Source organism: Apteryx rowi, unplaced genomic scaffold (assembly GCF_003343035.1).
Source record: "Apteryx rowi isolate R43461 unplaced genomic scaffold, aptRow1 scaffold_6, whole genome shotgun sequence".
Classification (NCBI taxonomy): Eukaryota; Metazoa; Chordata; class Aves; order Apterygiformes; family Apterygidae; genus Apteryx; species Apteryx rowi.
The window spans coordinates 518,433-530,381 of NW_020450871.1; positions in this window are offsets into that span (position 1 = coordinate 518,433).

Here is an 11,949-nt window from a genome sequence, read left to right on the forward strand (position 1 = left end):
TCTCTGAATGTGCTGCTGCTTTATTACTGCAGCCTGGCTAATTTGGCTTAAGGTCATGGCTCTTCATGTTTTCATTAGGACTCTCTTCAGTGCAAATGACCATAATAATCACAATATTTAGCCTGCATACAGCACTTCCAGCATGCAGAAATCAAAGCCTTGAAAGACTCATACAACAGAAGAAGGCATGTCAAAGAGCTCAGGCTGTTTGTCTTAGAACTAAAGGAAGTTAGATTGTTCATTGTCCAACAGATCCGTCATGATCAGATCCTAATTCCAGCTAACATTTTGCATGCACTCAGCTATTGATTTCCAGGAGCCTTTTTTCCAGCTGACCCACCGGAGATGGTTGTAGCAGCTTGGGCTCAAGGTGCTGGGTTGTGCCCAGCACTGGGAGGTGCTGGCTGGGCTGTGTGCATTTATTCCATTCCTCCTTTGAAGGAAAAGGTAGAGGGAAAGGGAGCTCTATACGCTGGCTGCAGGCTGGGGACGGCCAGTTGGGCCATGTGGATTTAAGTGATAAGCCCTGGGTTGTTGCCTTTTTGGTGCATGGCAAACGACATAGTCACATACCTCTGATGAGCTCAGAGACCTCAGCCACAGCCCACTAACTAAACAGGTTTTAGTAATCTCTCCAAATCTTGGTTACTCAGTGGAGTGATTGCTAAAAACTGTTAAGGTTGGTGCTTCACACCTGGCAAAAAAGGTATATTGCATTACCTCATCTGTTGCTTTTCAGGGGAAATTATGATCAGACAGTTGAAGATCAGCCCTTCACCTATCATCAAACTCTTCAGTGCGTGTCAGTTCTGTTTTCTATGTTTGAATTTGTATTTTTCCCCCCAGCTGGTTTTCCAAATGCTTGAATCCACTTGCAAAGGCAGGCTATCAACATGGGAGGAAAAAATAGTATTTTGAGGCTGCTGCTGTGCAAATCAGAAATATTCTGAAAACCAGAATTGAGTCCTGCTCTTTTGTGCATTAGCAGTAGCAATAATCGCAGGTAATGCACTTCCATGCATTTTTAAAAGTAGGAATTTTGGATACTTTTAAGGGCCATTGTTCCAAAGTAATTTCATGCGACATTAGAAGGACAAATATATTCCTCATCACAAAGTTTTGTCTCTTAGTCTCTCAGAGGAGAACGTATTCTAATCCCTGAAGCATAAAATAAGAAGGCAAAATTAGAATTGTAAAAACGAGGTTTCACTTAAAAGATCAAAACAAAACCTTACCAGAAATCAGTATGACTGAACAAAACATGCCAATTTAACCTGAAGAAAATATTTATTTATGTTTTATTTACTACTTTCAGTCAAAAATGCTTTCTAAATGTTGGTCTCAAAAATCATGGTCTCATAAAAACTCCAAACGTCAAAGTGAAACCTTTTGGTCACTCCGATAGAGCCTTTTTCAGTAAACACCTGACATTTATTATGTAGCGCTAGGGAAAATATCAGTGATTCTTTTTTAGCATTGTTATCAACTCACGGTCTGGATTTGCAGAACAAACTGTGCCAGCAAAATGAGCATAACACTCTCTGCGGGTCGAAAATAAATAAGTATTGATAGAGCATTTTAAAAAGGTGAATGGAAATATTTTAAGTACAAGACATTGTAGTTTATGAAAAGCTGTATAACAGTTGTTTTGTATACAGCAAGATATGAAAAGTGCTGGGAAGAATCCAAGAAGATGTATTCCATCTATTAACTAAACACTTGCTAGCAATAGCTAGCCTGCTAATGAGACAGGCTCACTTCAGTGCTGAAGCAAATTTGACTGCTGAATTTAATAATGAGGCTATTACATTCCACAAAATGGCACATGCGCACAGAGAATGCTTTTAATATTTCATTTTTTGTGTCTGCTTCTCATTAAAAGCAAAGCAATAAATTGAAGTGAATTTGTCTTCAGACCTAATTTCCTAACAGGACCAAAGGCTGAAAGTCATTTCCATTAGAAGGCAGTTAAAGTGCTAGCAGACACCATGAGAAAGAATACATACAGAAAACACAAGGTGAATCATATTATACTGCAGATACTATTACAGACACGAGCAGGACTGCTTCTAGCTTGTCTGAGCAGGAGACGCAAATGCAAGAGCCATAGATAGTCCTCTGTGTTTGAACATCCGGAAGGAGTGTCCAAAATGTCACTTTAGGAAATAAATAAGATCTAAATGGATGTCTGCATGGCCCTCATGCCTTATGTAGCCCACCTTAAAAGATGATGTCCCCTCTAAGTGCACCTAGGTAGGTAGAAGAGTCTCTAAGGCCAAGCAGTACTATAGGAGCATATCAGCTCACACCACTAATACTCAGGCCTGAAATAGTCAGGGCAGTAGGTTACATTAATTCCTCCCACCTCTCCTGGGAACGGCTAAGCTTTGTTTTAAAGATGAGAGAAAAGCCAAAAATACCAGCTGTTCCTCACAGGCAGTATGTCTCCTTAAGGCAGGAGACCAAATCTGCCAGCCCACGGCTGCCTCTTCATCGACACATTGGAAAACGTGGGAAGCGATCAGTATTGAACAAGCCTATCTGGTTTGCCTCGCTTGCTCTGTGAGAGGGCTCCTTAAGGTCTTCTTGTGCTGGAAGCGCATGGGCTGCATCACTGCGGATCTGAACTGCTCAAAGTGCCTTTAATGCACCCGTAGTGCAGAGGATGCAGGTATTCCTTGCAGGTTTTTGTAATACCTGTAACATCTCTTACTTTCCTACTGGTTTTCATTCTCGGCTGGTACTGCTTTTGTTATTACTGCTCTTTGGTGGTGACAACATGCTAAGTACACACACACACACAAAAAAAACTTGACGTGGGTTTTGTCCTAAGCAGCTTATAACCTGTTTCCCCTGAGAATGAGTACCTAAAAACGAGACTGCAGTACAGGCTTGGTTGAGATATGGATTGGTCTATCACAGATAGCTCTGAATGTCTGGGAATCTTCCTGGGCTGTCCTGAAAGAACAAAAATCCAATTCTTGCAAGTCTTTGTGGCTCAACAATTAAAAAAAAAAAAAGAATGGTTTGGATCAGTGGAAGCATTATTGCTCAGCTTTGAGATTTTCTTTGCTAGCACTGAAGAAAAGCTTGTTTATGGGTATATTGGATGCTAGGGAACGATATTTTTCTACACTCCATGTCTTTTAGCTGGAGGGCACTTGTAAGGCAAAGATCATCTTCCTACCCTTCTCCTCACAGAGAACAGCAAGTTCTGGATTTGAATTTTAAAATATGCAGTATTTTACCAAATACTTAATTTGATGCTATTATCATTTCCAATCCGGCAACAAGTTCCCAAGCTTGTAAACATTTGTCATTAGGGCTCTGGAGCTTTCTGTTTAATAAAGCTTCTCTCCTTATTTAATAAAGGCTGTTCTATTAAATGATTTGCCGGTGTTTACATGTGCATAATGAGGAATCTGGCAGAAAACCAAACAAGTTTGGAGGCTTGAGATGCTAGCTGCTGCTCGCATTAATAACTCCAAAATGAATAATGAATCATTAAGTAACTCACCTCATCTTTTTGCTTCCTAGTCACAAAAGCACAACAAAAAGCCACCCACGGAGGTCACAAGAGACCTGCTGATTGCACCAGCTCCAGTCCTCAGCCCACGAAGGAAATTTCTGAAAGTGCCAGGACCAGTGTAATCTCCGTTTCAGTTTCTGAGAACCTCAGTAACATTTATGTGCTAGTGGAGGAGGACATAAATTTTACCCAACTAAACCTTGAACAATTATGTTGAGCTGTCCTGGGAAAATATCTTGAAAGGGTTGCATGCTTCCTACTTATTAACGATAACGGCCTCTTCACTGCACGGGTAGGAGACAAGCAAGCTTTGGGGAAGGTCAGTCTGTTCTTGGCATAACTCTCCCAGATCTGATCTCCCCGTGTATTTTGTGGGATACCTTTTATTTGTGTGATCCTAACATTTATTTAGCATGGCCATATAATGCAGAGTGACAGAACCTTTTACAAAAGTGCTGCCTAAGGACAAGGTATGTAATTCAGAGGACTTCATCAGAGCTACAGGACTAGGTCTGAAAATTGCTTGTTTTTTAAAACACAGCATCTCACATTTCTCCTATCAGATGTATGCAAAAGGTTAGCAGAATAAAGTCACATTCTCAAGAAAATATAGTGCTTAGACACCATCTCACTCAAAACAAAGCCCCTCAATTAAATGAAAATGCACCTAATTGGGTTTTACTACAGTCTATGAAAGAAAACCTATTTAAACTGTTCCAAAAAATACAGAAAAAATACATTGATTTAAAACGGGAAAAAATGTATACATCCAGAATTCTTCCTATAAATGTTCTGCAGTCAACCGTTGGTCACCTCTAATTTTTTTTCCTGCTTCTTTCCTTTGATGGAACTCCAGAAAGTCTTTTGAATGGATTTGATTTGCAGCTGAGAACCTGCAGTTTTCCTCTTCCTTTCAATGTGATGGTGAAATTTTCTTCAAATATCACTTGAGCCTGTCTGAGAGACTCTTACAGGGTGCCAAACAAAGATTAGAGAGAAGCAGGATATGGCAAACATTATTTGAATGAATTATTCATTTTTAAAAAACATGATCCCAGAAGATTACAGAATCAGGGCTCCAGGGCTGTTCTTGTTTGCCCAATGCCACTTTTGCTGCTTCAGAGTACTGCATTGAGGACAGAAGAAGGAGAAGGAACAGGATCAGTGTGAATATGTGACACATGACAGTATGACACTCCTTTCTGCTCTTGCCAGCCAGCTCAGCAATGCACCTCTGGCAGCTCACAGGAGCCTTCATCATCAGTGGGCAGAGTGAAGAACAGCTCAAGTGCCTGCCATCCAAGCAGGTCACTGCAGCAGGAAGCATTCACTGATTTTGGTGGCTGGTTAAAGGAAAGAATCCCTTCTGGTAAAGTACTTTCGATGGAAAATTAGCTTCTTGTTGAAAAACTAAAATGCCGGAAATACGTCAGCTGAAAAAGGCAAGAAGCGGCTAATACAAATGAACTGCTGTATGTGAACTTTTACCAGCTAAAGATTAAGACTTGTTCACTGCTGGGAAAACAATGCTGAAATGTCTTTACAGTGTTCCAGACAGGTTTATTCAGAGCAGATTAAGTTCTGTGAAAAGACACATATTTCTACCAGAAGGTTTGGGCAGGAAAAAGGATTTAATGACATTATAGCTACCAGATCTAGCGCTGAAGGAGTGATGTGTTTGCTGCGTGGCTACTGAGAACAGTTCATTTGAATCGCATAGAAAGAAAATTGGTTTTCTTTCCTAATCAGGTTGCAAATAGCTGAGCAATGTTCGCTCGAGGTAATTATGAGGAAACCTGAGCAGCTCCTTGGGCCGAGCTTCTCCTTCGCGAGGATTTCCCAGAGGCAGAGACGTCTGTGGGTCGGTGGGGACATCTGCGGTGGCATTAACCCCGGGCAGCTCAGTGACGACCAGCCGGACAGAGCTTCAGGCGTCTCTACCGCAGGCAACAGCCCTCAGGCGATTCAGCAATTCGACAACAGATGGGCCTGTAATTACAGCCTATTTGAAGGATTTCTAATGCACTGATTTGAAAGCCATTGATTTTTCTTCCTCCTAAGGAGAATAACAAAGAAACACCTCAACCTCGCTGTGATTCCCACTGCCTGGCTTTTCACAGCGTATTCCGTAGGCAAAGTGAAAACATTCGGCTTCAGCCAGCCAAACTGTGAACGTAATTGAATAGAGTAACTGTCTTCCACTCAGGAGCAGAGCTGAATCATGTCTGCTGAGAGCTTCGAAAATGTTTGAGATGAATACAAACCAATCCAAAAAAAAAATAAAAAAAAAAAATCCCTGCTGCATTTGGAGTTCCTGGGAGAAACAAAATGTGGAGACCCAGCCCCAAAGCCACGGCCTCGGGCTGGCGTTGGGAGATGGAGGGTGATAGATGTTTGCAGCCAGCGCGCTCTGAGGCTCTGAACAGCAAACGGCAGCAAATGGATCCATCTATTTCTATGGTAACATGAATAACTCAGGGCTCAGCTATAGTCTAAATCTCAGATGAGTTTGGAAACTCCAAGTGATGAGCAACCTCTCTCACCCAGGCAGCTTGATACTTTTCATTCAAAGTAGTATATTAGTACTTTTATGCCATACATCTCCTTTTCCTGCAAACTGGTAATGTTAAAGAAAATGTTAAAAATCCTTCATCAGAAATGAGACTCAGAAGCCACAGTTTCACTCCCCCTTGACTCTCAAAGCTTCAGCAGCTCTAGCCTGGCAGAGCTGACACCTTGCCAACACCACCACTCCGAGCATCGCGGAGTCCTGAGAGGTGATGAACTGATGCTTCCCAGCTCTGACTGGCCATGTAACCAACAACATGCTTCCGTGTTCACCAGTGCTTCGGACACCTGTTTTGGAAAATGAAGATGCTACTTCACCTTTTGGGAAGATTTTAAAGAGCCAAGGATTCTTCTTCCAGACAGGCAAAGCCATGCAGATGTGCCTGCTTTCCAGTACTGTTTTCATTGGTTTTGACCATAATCCTCTTGTGGCTATGAAAGACCTGACTCTAATCCTTAGCACACAATGAATTTTTAGTGCAATGGCTCCAGAAATGAACTGGGAGCAAACCACGTGTCTTCTGCTCCTTCTCATTTGCCTGTTCCTCTGAATTTGAGAGGTACGTCCAGTGCACTACTTTGACCCTTTTAATCAGAGGCAATCCAACCCCAAGGCCTTGGTTCAACACCTGCATGTAATTCAGGTCAGGCCTGGACCCAAGTCTATCACCGAGATGATTTATACACTAATAATTCCTCCCTGGCCGGCAATCAGTCTCTGTTCCTTGCTGCCAAGTTCAACAGGGAAGCTGTTGACATAAGTTCCCCAGGACTTCTTCCATCTAAAAATATTGATCACAACTCATCCTTTCTGTTTCAGCTGCATTTTGACAAGCCAATTTCAAAAGCACAGAAGGAGCTTCACATTCAACCTGTCTTTACAGCTCCCTTGGAGCAGTCACCTCCTCCACATTGCACGTTTACACCATTTTAAAATATATTACTACTGCTACATTTGTCAGCAGTTTCATCATCGTTCAAGACTACAGTAGGAAATCCACCATTAACAGATCATATTATGACACTGAATTTCTGTATGTGACAAGGAATGGCAAAATAAATAGACTTGTATCCAAGTTCTAGCTCTTTAAGAGGTGTTTTTACACAAAAAGCAGAACAAAACAAAATAATGTAATTTGAGGCTTTCAGCTCAATACAAGATAACTCCCCTCTCTGTAAGCACAACATAAAAATGCTAGAAGATGTATAGAATATACCGCTATAAATTATCACATGCAGCAAAAATGATAGGCCAACTAGAACTAAAAAAGTACTGTTATATCACAGTTACATGCTTGTCTTCCACACAGCTCATCCGCCTCACACGTCAACCCGCGCCAAGACAAATCTGGGCCATCCTACTGCCCACGCGCCTCTAAAGGTCTCCATGGAGCATTGGGCGGCGCAGCGCCGCATGCCCCTCTGGGCTCAGGCGCCTGCTTTTGTGCGGCAGGGGCTCTTTTTTCCTCCCCGTGTTTATTCTGTGGCAGTCACAACTGATCTTCAGTCCCTGAGCATGGACTTCCGCCATTAAAAGCATGATAACAGGTAGCGTTCTCAGAGAGCCTTTGCGTTCACTCCGTTCAGCTCTGAAACGGAGTGTCATTGTGGACTGAAGTGACTAAAGAATTAGACAACTTAGAGGGCTTTTGAAAATCCTGTCTATATCATAGTACAGAACCTGTTAAAAATGCTTTTGCAGGTGTTTCTTTAGTAGAAGACTTGTTTTACTTAGGGAAACCTAGAAGCTTCAGTGTATTCTCAGCAACTTTTTATATATGATAATTCAGTGTATGAAGGAAATTCATTAAATTAGCCCTATTTTGATTCAAGCTGATATTCACACTGGGACTATTGTATCATATTTTGCTTGGCACGTTTTCAGAGAAGGTAATCAACATCTCCTCTTTTCTTCTGCTTATCATCCCAACTCTATTTTTATCAGATGACTCTCCCTATTGTCATGGCGAGAGCAGACTGGAGTCTTAGTTCAATTTAGCAATACATGACCATAAATACATCAGCAGATTGAATTAGAAAGCGACATGCCAAAAGCAGCTTTCGCCTCTCCTTTTTGCATTCACACATCTGACTCAATCACAGATCTCTAATTGAAAAGCCTCAGCAGTGGATTAAGATCATATACATTATTACAAAGCGCGACACCCTGTGCATGCTGATGAATCCAGGAGCGCCTGGCAGGGACTGGGTTAGCCCTGCGCTGGGTTAACCACACAGCAGTTGTGCGGATCACACCTTGCTGTACACTGGGACAAACGCCTGAGCAAGCAGGACTCCATAAAACTGGTGTGAGTGTCTGCATGTGTAATACTGGAGGGGGGTGCAGATGGGGGGGAGCTATATAGACTCCCTCATTCACTTGTTGCATTCATAGGACGAGGTATTTCAGCCCCTTCCTGCCTAGCAGAACCGCAGTGAAGTCAATGGGATTTAGAGAGGGAGCAAATCAAATGCTTGAGAGTCTGAATATTAAGTCCTGCATCTCTCTGCTAACTAATAAACTTAGAGCCTGATTCACAGCCAGCTGGAGTCAGCGGTAAAACATCCCCACATGGGATTTCAGCTCCCACTTCCCATCGAGAGGCAGGATGTGTAGTGTGAGCCTGCCGCTCAGTCTTCCCCTGCGCTCAGTGCTCAGAGCTGGGGTATAAAATAAATGCGATGAACACGCCAGTCTCTTCTCATTGCCCCCGAAGGAGCGTGGGCTATCAGGTGTTTCCCCTCCCGAGGACGAGCAGTGCAGTCACCTGCGCTCTGGGAGGGGGGATCGCGCTCGGCGAGTCTGCAGGAGTCTTTAAAAGGACTTGTCCGAGCTGCAAGGGAGCTAGACCAGGGGAGGAAATGCGGGTCTCCTGTGACAGCCCCTTCCAGGAGCAGCCGCCCCCCTCGCACGGCGCAGACCCCGCACCCCGGGCAGGGGGGCGGCGGGGCCGGCTCTGCCCGCTGCAGCCCCGCGGGGGGCCGGCGACGGAGGCGACAGAGCCAGGTAAGGGTGTCCCTGCTCCGGGGGAGGGGGGAATCGGCATGCCGGGGGGGGGGCAGCGCACCCCGCCGGGGGCTCCTTCCAGCTCCCTCCCTGCAGCCCAACTTTCTTCGGAGGGGGGGGGGCAAAGCGGGTGGCCCCAGGGCTGTCCCCTCCCGGCTCCCTCCCCTGCCGCTGCTCCGTCTCCCGGGAGGGGGAGGCAGCATCGGCCGGCAGCCCTGGCCCTCCCCCCGGGGGAGCAGCCCCGTCCCCGCCCGCTGGCGGAGGGGGGGGCGGCGGAGCGCGGGGGCGGCGGAGCGCGGGGCCGGCACCCGGCTCCCTGCTCCCCGCACCCGGCTGCCCGCTCCCCCCGCTCGGCTGCCGGCTCCCTGCTCCCGGCTCCCCGCTCCCGGCCGGCTCCCGACCCCCGGCGCCGCGCTGTCCCGGCGAGCAGCGACCCCCCAGCGCCGCGCTCGCTGCGGCCGGAGCGTCGCGCAGCCCCGGAGGAAGCCGGGCGGCTGATGCCTCCCGCGGCAGCGAGGAATCCCTGGAGCTTCAGGTGATTATTGCCTTTGGGAGAAGGGGAAGGGGAGCCGCAGAGGGGTCCGGGTTGGGGGACCCTGAAGGGATGGGCTATGGGAAGGCGAGGGGAGGCAGGGAGGGATGGGGACCGGGGAGGCACGGGCTTTGGCGAGCGCACCCTGATTTTGAGGGCACCTTTGCTCTCAGGGAGAGTCTCGTTCGGTTTTGTTTGCAGGTCTCCCCAAGCATCCCGGATTTCTTCTTCCTTTCCTCTCTCCTTGTGGGGCTTTTACAACCGGGAGAGTGGAGTTGCCGGATCCCGGCTGGGACGGAGCAGGGAGAAGGACTCGCTGGCTGATCGGGGACGCGATGTTTAAAGCAGGACAATCTCGTTAGCGTTGCTTTAAAACAGCCGCTTGAGAGAGAGGAGAAAGGCACCTGTGCGAGGATGCGCAGGGACAGCCGGACCCCGCATCCTGCTCTGCGCTGCTCGATGCCCACACCGCGACCCAGAAAGGGGGCAGAGCCCCTAATCCTTCCCAGTCCAGCGCGATGCACTGAAAGTCGTAGGTGGCTAGAGCTGAAAGCACGATGCCCCTTTCTGATAAAACGTGAGCAGGGCAGTGCAGGGGGCTGGATGGGTTCCAGGACAGTCAGCAAAAGGTGGATGGTCAAGGGCAAAGAGGAGCCTCGGAGTCACGGTCAGTCTGGTCTGGGCAGCACCGTGTGTCCCTGCACCTTGCTGATCGTTACTGCAGCTCCCAGTGACCTCAGTCAGGTTATGGCTTGTTCCCGCTGTGCCCAGACCTTTTCAGTAAAGAGCAGGAAAAAAATACCCCAGCTCCGGTGTTCCGACACTGCAGACTTGTGTTGGGGTAAACTGGAGACTTTTTACAGTTCTGCGAGGGAGGAGACACGCAGGTCGCATCAGGCAGCCAGTTACTAGGGTGCGGGGATCAGCCGGCTGGTGCTTACACGGGGAGATGTAGCTCGCGGGGGACCGTGGAGCTGGAGCAGACCTGCACTGTGTGCGCGGGGAGCGCGGCTCCGAGCCGGAGACCTTGCACCTCCGACGGGCACCAGGGCCTCTGCCCGGGAAAGGCCCCCCGGGTCTCCTCCCCCGGAGCTCTTCCCCCTTGTACTGCAGAGAGGAACCGAGCTTGAACGCAGATGCATTTTTTTTTGTGGTCAAAATGTTCCTCGACTGAGCTGTCTTTGAATCTGGCACATCCCTGAAATCTGTTTCTTTTCAATGGATGAAGAGGAGAGAGGAGCAGAAGAGAAGTATTTCTCTAAAAGTCCCTGATGACTCCGATAGCGCAGTAGCTGGAGTTTTTCCACAAACAGACCTGTACAGGTGCAAACACGGAAGTGTCAGGCTGCACACTTTTTTTTTTCCAGCTGAAGTTGTTTAAATCTACTGATTTGGGAGCAAAACCAGAAGCATGTGGCTTGCATGAGTGTTCGTGTAACAGCACCAGCTCAACCAAAGTGAGTAAACTCTGACCAGGACAGAGCCTGAAATTTGCTTGGAGAAAAAAGTATTGAGCAAATATTTGACAAAAGCAGAAGTGTTTTATGGGCTGTTTGTTTGCAAACTAGAAACAGGACCAGGTCATCAGGTAACACATCTACAGAGTGCTCTAGGAAACACCGGGCTGGCCAGAGCAGGGTGGTAAGAAAGTGTTACCAACTTGAAAATATAATTCCTAAAGATTTTGATAGTGTTAAAAGTGGCAAGGTATTGCCCAGCTTTGATTTCAGTTGATCAGTGTTTAGTACTAACAAAGCTAGTCAAAGTAGAACTAAGTTGTGTAAGAAAGCTTTTTTGTTATATCTTCTGGAGAGAAAAATCAATCACCCCTGTTTTTTGGAGTGAAAAGCTCACATTGAAAAATATCAAATGACAGATTTTAATAAGGAAGAAGTTCCCATTCCTTTGGCTTTCTTTCCTCAGGCAGTAGGATGGGGGGGAGAAAAATGCCAGAATTTTTCCCATCCTAACTGATTTGCCGTATGAAATACTGAGATTGCTATGCTGTTGTGCAAATACTGATTTAGTGCAAGAACACTGTTGCTGCTGTAAGAAGTTGAAGCAGATGTTGGTGTGATGCTGCATTTCACTCCCCTTGGGCAGACCCCTGCTTCGGCTTTGCTCGTGTTATTTCAGAGCGGCTACACCAGGTCACAGCAGCTTCCACCACCATCTCCCTGCCCGTCCTCTGAGACAAGTACCTTGTTTTCCCTGCTGCAGCAGGAACCCTGTTAGACAAGGAGCGGGGCAGACCCCCTGCTTGCCCCTTCCCTGCAATGCAAAGCGTGAGGACCCTGAGGGTTATATCTGAGG